Source organism: Monodelphis domestica, chromosome 4 (assembly GCF_027887165.1).
Source record: "Monodelphis domestica isolate mMonDom1 chromosome 4, mMonDom1.pri, whole genome shotgun sequence".
Lineage (NCBI taxonomy): Eukaryota > Metazoa > Chordata > Mammalia > Didelphimorphia > Didelphidae > Monodelphis > Monodelphis domestica.
Genome location: NC_077230.1, coordinates 24581442 through 24589855, shown reverse-complemented (window position 1 = coordinate 24589855; position 8414 = coordinate 24581442). Strand labels below are relative to the sequence as shown.

The following is an 8414-nucleotide window of genomic DNA, read 5'->3' as shown; positions in this document are numbered from 1 at the left end:
TTATTTTAACTATTTTTGGGGAAGGTAGGCAGCACAATAGATAGAGCTTTAGGTCTGGAGTCAGAAAGACCTAAGTTCAAATCCAACCTCAAACATTTACTAGCTGCATTGACCCTGGGCAAGACACTTAACCCTGTTAGCCTCCGTTTCCTCATCTTTAACATGATCTGGAGAAGAAAAATGGCAAATGACTCTAATATCTTTGCCAAGAAAACCTCAAATGGGGCCATGAAATCAGGCATGACTAAAACAATTCAACAACCACAACAGAAATGAAATTTATTATTTCTTTCAATTATTTAAAAATATTATTCTGAGAACAGGTCCATAGGCTCCACAACACAAAAATCTGAAGAATTCGGAAAGCAAATTGTAGGCCCTGGTCAGTGGTTTCCATAACTTACTGCAGATAAAAATGGAAGGCAGATGTAGACTTAGATGGCAATGCTGTCCATCTCTTGATCACTCAGCAGCCCTGGACTGCCATCTATTGTAAGATGGTTCCTTTCAATTTTTCCTCTTCTGCCATTCTCTCTCTTCTTTCCCTGTAGTTATAGGCAACGTTTTCTTCTTTTTAAGCTTCCTGAGAAAGAATGTTAAAGAACCCAGGCTTTGAGGTGATCGTTCAAGTACAGATGCCCTGAGCAGATGCCTCCCAGTTTGTGTGATGACTCCTTTTCATTGTCTCTCCCCACATTCATCATCACCATGGACAATCTAATTACAGCCTTGTCTTAAAAGAACTCAATTACCCGCGACTTCTTCTTTATGAAAATGTAGCATCTTGAACTATGTGTTTTTAACCTTGTTTTTAAAAGGGGGAGAAAAGAAAACTAATTAATTTTTCTTGTATACAAGGTAAAACTCACGAGGTCTTATCCTGTGTCGTGAGTGGATGTTCTCTCTTTGGGCTTCCTACTGTGTGACAGTGAAATGCTAAAATTATTTTGGCAGGAAAATATTCTCAACGGCTGTTTTTATTTCAGCAGCAGTGGAATATCTCGGAATGCAGCCTGCACCTCTGCCCTGTGGGGCTGTTTCTAATTGCATGTGGTAGTCCGCAAAAAAAAAAAAAATTAATAAATAAATACTATTCAAAATGCAGAGTTTGGGAAAGCCCAATGAAACCTGAAGAAGGTAATCAAATCTGCCCTACTCCTGGCTCCCTACTTAAAGGGATTAACTTGTTGAAATCATCTGTTTTGATGGGTGTAGAAACTCCACATTAGAATAATGAGGCTGACCTCTCACTTGCATATCCCAATCACTAGTTTTGTTTTTCTCCATCTCTAATCGGAACACAGCTATCTTCTTTGGAGCTCACACCTCTGTAGGCAAAACTGGCAGCGAATACCTTATATTATCACCTTTTTTTTTCCTAGTGTGAGATAATTGCCCAAGGAAGGGATTTGACAAACAAGAGTATGGATTTAGAGAAGCAGAACAGCTGTTATTCGAGGGCATCCAATGGAAAGAGAGGCAGGATGGTAGCTCACAACACATTTCCTATCACCTCCTACGTCCCTACTCCGCTGACCCTTGAAAGTAAACGGGAAAAAAACTCTTATTTCTATCATCTTGGATTGAAAATGTTATTTAATCCACTATATTCATCTGATGATTCATTCAATATGCTATTGAATATATTTTTGAAAATTCCAATTTGGAGATTCAGACAATGAGTTAGACGTTTGAATTACCTTCATCTCCCTATTCAAAAATCAAATACATAAGCAAAACCTGGAGTCATTCTGCCCCCATTTCCCCCAGGCCCCCCCCCCCACCAGCCCCCAGTCTGAAAATCTGGCTACTTAAGTTGAGAAGCTGAGCCCTTTCTTCTTCAGAGAATTCAATTGGAAATGATAATGGTGCATAAAGTATTCCAGATATTTCTGTCCATAAAGTACTCAGGAAAAGGGGCTGTGGTAATTACATTCTCCTGCCACCTTCCATCAGTGACAGTCCCCAGATGCTCAAGAATCAGCCTGTTTATTACCCCCACCCACCCCAACCCAATAAATCTTTTGAGTCACAACCCAAGTGCGGCTTCTTCTGGGGAGCAGAGCATAATGGATTTCAGCACCATGCAGCAGGACCACAGAGTGTCCTAAGTGGAATGATTGGTACCTTGTTCAGCTGCAACTCTTGGAATTTAAGCTGACAGATCATAATTAACCAAGCTGGAATCTGGCCAGGACTCACCTACGCTTGGGAGTTGCAAGAGCCACAGTGAAGCAAAACCCAAAGTTTCTATCCAGTGAGAAAAATGGCATCCACAGCCATAGTACCCCCTCACAGAGGGCTGGATGGAAAAGGGTTCCTCCTTAGAGAAAGGGCTCTAATTCCTGCCCTCCTCTCTGTCTCTGTCTCTGTCTCTCTCTCTCTCTCTCTCACACACACACACACACACACACACCATAGTACAGTAGTCACCAGTACTCAAAAGCTTTTCATTGGGTTGAACACTTTACAGATATTATAGATGGACACTTTCTGTTTCGGTGTCTTGTGTCTGTCTGTCTCGGTCCCTCCTCGGTCCCTCTGACTGTTTTTTGGTCTTTGTCAATCTGTCTGTTTCTTTCTCTCTCTCTCCTTCTCCCTCTCTGTATCTCCTCATGGCTAAAGTACAAGTCTTGATAATGTAATTATACGACAGACCCAGTGGCTGTGATTATCAGTGGCTGCTTCTACTCAGAGATCAATTATCCTCCATCTCTCTGTGAAATTGATCATCATATGAGGTAGAGCAATGGCAAAGCCAGTCTACTTAAAATCACATTAAGATACTTATTATGAAATGTATTTTTCTGGAGCTTCCAACTCAGTGGGGAAAAAAAATCAAAATCTTGGAAGAGGAAAAAGGATGGCTGAAACCCAGATTGCTGATTTCACCTCATATTTAGCTAGGTATGGCAAGCAGGTTGAGTGGATATTGAGGGTGTGAAGATAGGCTGGAAGACACTCTAAAATTAAAAACAAAAACAAAACCCCAAACCAAAACCTTTCTTGGAGGCAATCAGAGTTTGATATTTCAGACTTATCTTCTATCAACTGGACTTTTAAAGCTAGTTTAAAAAAAAAACAGTTTTTGAAACTTTTCTGCAAAATAAATATAAATAAATACCAATGATGTTTCTTTTTTTTTCAACAAGCAGCTATGGAATCAGGAGATTCTCAGTTGTGTGATTATAGGCAAGTTACTTAAATTCTTTAAACACTCATTTCTTCATCTATAAAACTAGAGATAAATTGTGATTAGCCCAGAGGGAAGTACTTTGAAAAACTAAAAACATCACCTAAATATGATTTATGATTATTTTTAATGAACCTAAAATTTCCACAGTGGACAAAGCTTAGAAATAATTATAAGTAACATTGAATAATGGCTACAATAATGTTTCTGTCACTAGATCATTGTTTTTGTCCTGTTATTCTACTCCTTATACAGATACCAAAACATACTGTACCTAATTTTTTCTTTTTCCCATTTTCTTTACTCATACTAGCTAATGCTGTATTTTCTATACCTTTCTTCCTTTATTCCCTCTATATTTTCTCAAGCTTCTGTCCTAAACACATATTCTTTGTCTTTTTGGTGACTGCCCTCTTTCAAGATTTAGGAATATAAGATTTTCAAAATGGAGAAAAAACCATAAATATTGCCATTCTGGAATAATTGTTCATGACCCTGAATAAAAAAAAAGTCCTTAAAAGCCATAATAACAATTCATGTTTCTATAATATTGTCAGGTCTAGTAAGTACCTTTCTTTCAACAACTTTGTAAAGTGGTATGATAAGAAAATTTTTAAAAATGTTTGGGGGAGAGATGGTTGGGAGATCAGTTCTCCCAGACACCAAGAAGTTGCTTTTGCAAAAGGTTGAGTCTGCTTTGAACATGGCCTCTGCTTCTTGTCTTTTCTGGGAAATTTCATATCCTATGCTTGCTCTCTTGATGTGATTCACTGGCCAATCCCATGAGTTGCCTAAGGTAATGGAGCTGGAAAACCAACAGTACACCTGAACAGGAATACAATCTAATCACCCTATAAAAAGCATGGCCTTAATCTACTTCAATGAATTGCCCTGGTGTGGAGAAGATGAGGGAACCATCCCACAAAGAGATTTGCATTTCCACCAGGTGGCACTGGTGGTCAAAGTGGACAGAACTATCAATCATCCTTGAGCCAGGAGTCCTATCTGTGTGTGTCATAGGAAAACTTCTCTCTACTCCTTGGTGTGTGAGTGGGGCTTGTCAGTGGGCTTATTTTCCTGCCTTCTGGAGCATGGCTTTCCTTTCAAACTAAGCATTTACTCTTTCAGGGCTGCCACCCTGCTGGATGACCTCTGGAGTTTTGTCTCTTGTTTTCCAAGGGTATCTTCCCAGAGGACAGTTCTTTCTTTTCCTTTCAGTATACTCATTAAAATACTCAAATGATTTTCATCTTCGCTAAATGTGCAACTTGGAATCCGTGCCATTTTGCACTGGGCAAACTTGAAAATGAATTAATAAAACTGCAACAATTAAGATTTCCATCCTTTCTGTATTGTAAATAATAACTAAATGGGGAAGCAACAAATTGGGGGGAAATCTTTATAACAAAAACCTCTGACATAGGTCTAATTACTCAAATTACAAGGAGTTAAATCAATTGTACAAAAAATTAAGCCATCCTTCAATCGATAAATGGGCAAGGGACATGTTTTCAGATAAAGGGGCAGTTTTCAGATAAAGAAATCAACACTATCAATAAGCACATGAAAAAGGTGTTCTAAGTCTCTTATAATTAGAAAAATGCAAATCAGAACAATTTTGAGGTATCACTTCACACCTAGCAGATTGGCTAACATGACAGCAAAGGAAAAAGTAATAAATGTTGGGAGGGGATGTGGCAAAGTCGGGACATTAATTCATTGCTGGTGGAGCTGTGAATGGATCCAACCATTCTGTAGGGCAATTTGGAACTATGCCCAAAGGGTGATAAAAGACTGTCTGCCCTTTGATCCAGCCATAGCACTGCTGGGTTTGTACCCCAAAGAGATAATAAGGAAAAAGACTTGTACAAGAATATTCATAGCTGCACTTTTTGTGGTGGCCAAAAATTGGAAAACGAGGGGATGCCCTTCAATTGGGGAATGGGTGAACAAATTGTGGTGTATGTTGGTGATGGAATACTATTGTGCAAAAAGGAATAATAAAGTGGAGGAATTCCATGGAGACTGGAACGACCTCCAGGAATTGATGCAGAGTGAAAGGAGCAGAACCAGGAGAACAATGTACGCAGAGACTGATACATTGTGGTACAATCAAATCTAATGGACTTCTCCATTAGGGTCAATGCAATGTCCCTGAACAATCTGCAGGGATCTAAAAAACACTATCCACAAGCAGAGGATAAACTGTGGGAGTAAAAACACCAAGAAAAAGCAACTGCTTGACTACAGGGGTGGAGGGGATATGACTGAGGAGAGACTCTAAATGAACACTCTAATGCCAATACCAACAACACGGAAATGGGTTTGAGTCAAGAACACATGTGATACCCAGTGGAATCACGTGTCAGCTATGGGAGAGGTGGTGGGAGAGGGGAGGGGAGGAAAAGAAAATTATTTTTGTTTGCAATCAATAATGTTTGGAAATGACCAAATAAAATAATGTTTATAAAAAAAATAAATTCTAACATCCATTAGGACTTTCTTTATGCTGTTTGTTGAGAGAGATTGAAAAATTAATAAAATATGGTACTTGGCTTTAAGAGTTTACAGTCTAGAAAAAAAAGACAAATATGTAAATAATTATAGTACAACAAAAAATCTAAGTGCATAAAAGAGGAAGGAGAGATCATTCTAGTCTTAGGGAGCATATGTTCTTGGTTCCCTAGGAACTATAGAAGAATACTTTACCAACCTAGAGTTTGGTGTATAAATGCCAAGAGCGATAGATTCTCTTCATCCATTTTGTAGCAGACATGTACAATGGCGAAGTGGAAGAGGAAGAAAAGATTTGTTTACTTAAAAAGTTCTAGGCCTGAGGGCTGGACATGAATTGGAATAAAACTGATGTTTTGGGGAGGAAGGAAAGGCATATTCAGGAAGAGGCAAGGCTTGTTCAAGGTTATGCGAGTACTTTAAAAATAAGAGTGTTAGCACTGGTAAAAGCAGCAGAATAGAGATAATGGCAGACCCTGAGATGAACTGTACATCTGGCATACAACACATAGAGCAAGAGAACAAGGGAAGAAGACCAGAGATGGGTCATAACTCAAATCCTCTTGTGCTGCTAGGACTTCCTCAATTGAAGTCATGATTGTATTTATGGGCAAAGGGGATTGACCTTCTCTGAAGGGAAAAGGAAAATAGCCCTATTCCTTTTCCAACTGGGACTTGGAGGCAAAGACCCATAAATACTCATCTATGCATGTAATCTATGTGCTTTTTGTTAATAATAATAACCTTTTCAAAGTCCAATCCATTAGCCATGCTACGACAGGTAGACGATGGAAACCAAAATGTGGATGGTAAGTTCGCAACCCAGAACTAGTAGGTTTTGCAGTGCAATGGTTTGCTCCACAATGTTTTGGTTCACCACAGACCCAAATTGTGGTTTTAAAAGTGTGGGGGTCAACCTGAACCCCCACAGTCTCATTAATGTCTTGATTTACAATCCACCCCCCCGTCACTTTGCCTCGTTCTTTGACTAATGAGAATAAGTATAGTACATGAACCAGGATACTAACATAATCAAAGATGTATCTTTATAGCCCCAAATTTGTCCAAGATTTAGTGTTCTTAAAAAAGCTTTCATAGTTATTGGAGTGATCTTGGAGTATCCAGTAGGTTACTCTGGCTGTCATTCAAAGAAGATGGAATTTTCCATACCATCATAAGGAAAAACATTTTCTAACACTATCAGACAGAAAAGAGTAAAAAGATTTCAGGATTTGTGCATGGTAGCATAGGAGGCCATTCATATATTCCATCCTAAGCTGTGCTGTAACCACACCATTATCACAGAACAAACTGTTGCCTGCAATTTCTTGAGCCTAACAAGGGAATGGGAGGGAATCATGATTTATAGAATGCCTACTATGTGCCAATCACTATGTTAAACACTTTTTACCAATATTATATTATTTGGACCTCACAACAATCCTTTGAGGTAGGTATAAAATTACCATTTTAATTGATGCATAAACATATTTGTAGGAGATGTAACCATGCCAAATACTCATAATTTCGAAGCAAGAGGGAGAGAAAAGCTTTTAACATACAGAAGCCTAGCAAAAGGAATCAAAATCTTTTTGTCATTTTTTGCTCTTGGAGTTTAAACTTGTATTTAGTTACTAAAAAAAAGAGTTATTTTATCCACCCACTCAATAGTTTGTGGAACATTATATATATATTAAAAAAATAATGGTGAGATAGTGACTTATTCCAGGGCCATTTATCTTTGATACACATGGAAAGTTAAAGGTGAGAGGCAGGATTTATATAATACTTTTAAGATTTACAAAGCTCTTAGCATGTTACCTCATTTGTTCTTCACAGCAACTCTGGGAAGTATGTGCTATTATTATGCCAATTTTATAAATGAGGAAACTGAGGTAAATAAACTTGCTGAAGGTCACAGCCAGTAAGAGTCTGAAGATGGATTTGAACTTCAGTCTTCCTGGCTTAAGGTCCAGAGCTCTATCTACTATGCAAACAAGCTGCTTCAACATGCAAATAACTAAGGATAAACAAGCAATAAACAGGATAAATTGGGGCAGCTTCAGAGGGAAGACCTTAAGATTATGGAGGACTAGAAAAGACTTCTTGCAGAAAATGTTTATTATCTTTATTTTAATTATTTTTAATAACTTACAGAAGATATTCATCATCTTTTTTTAAACCTTTACTTTCTGGCTTACAATTGATTCTAAGTATTGATTTCAAGGCAGAAGAATGGTAAGGGATAGGCAAAGGAGCTTAAGGGACTTCCCCAGGGTCACGTAGCTAGGAGTGGGGGCCAAATTTGAACTCAGGATCTCCTACCTCCAGACCTGGCTCCCAATCCACTGAACTACCTAGCTGCTCCTAGAAAGTAGTATTTTAGCTGAGACTTGAAGGAAATCAGAGAAAATAGGATGAAGACATGAGGAGTTTCAGGCATGAGAGGCAGCCAGTGAAAATGCTCTGGCGTATGACTACCGTCATTGGATCTCAGAGTACATAGAGGAGAATGAGATGAAAGGAGAGTGAAAAGGTGAGAGGGGAGCAGTTGTGAATGGCTTTCAATGCTAAATAGAGGATATTACATTTGATCCTGGAGGTCATAGTGAACCACTGCAATTTACTGAGTAAGGGTTGAAATGGCCAGACTTTAGGAAAATCAATTTGACGTGTGAGTGGAGAAAAGATTGGAGTGGGGAGAGAT

General features: G+C 38.6%; 1 long non-coding RNA gene across 1 annotated transcript in view; it reads right to left on the bottom strand.

Annotated features, from left to right (window-relative positions):
• Nucleotides 1-253: 253 nt before the first annotated feature.
• LOC103100426 (uncharacterized) overlaps nucleotides 254-8414 on the bottom strand; it is a 23531-nt gene continuing 15370 nt past the window's right edge. The window contains exon 2 of the long non-coding RNA XR_008918318.1: nucleotides 254-804. This is a non-coding gene — a long non-coding RNA (uncharacterized LOC103100426). The remainder of the gene's footprint in view (nucleotides 805-8414) is intronic.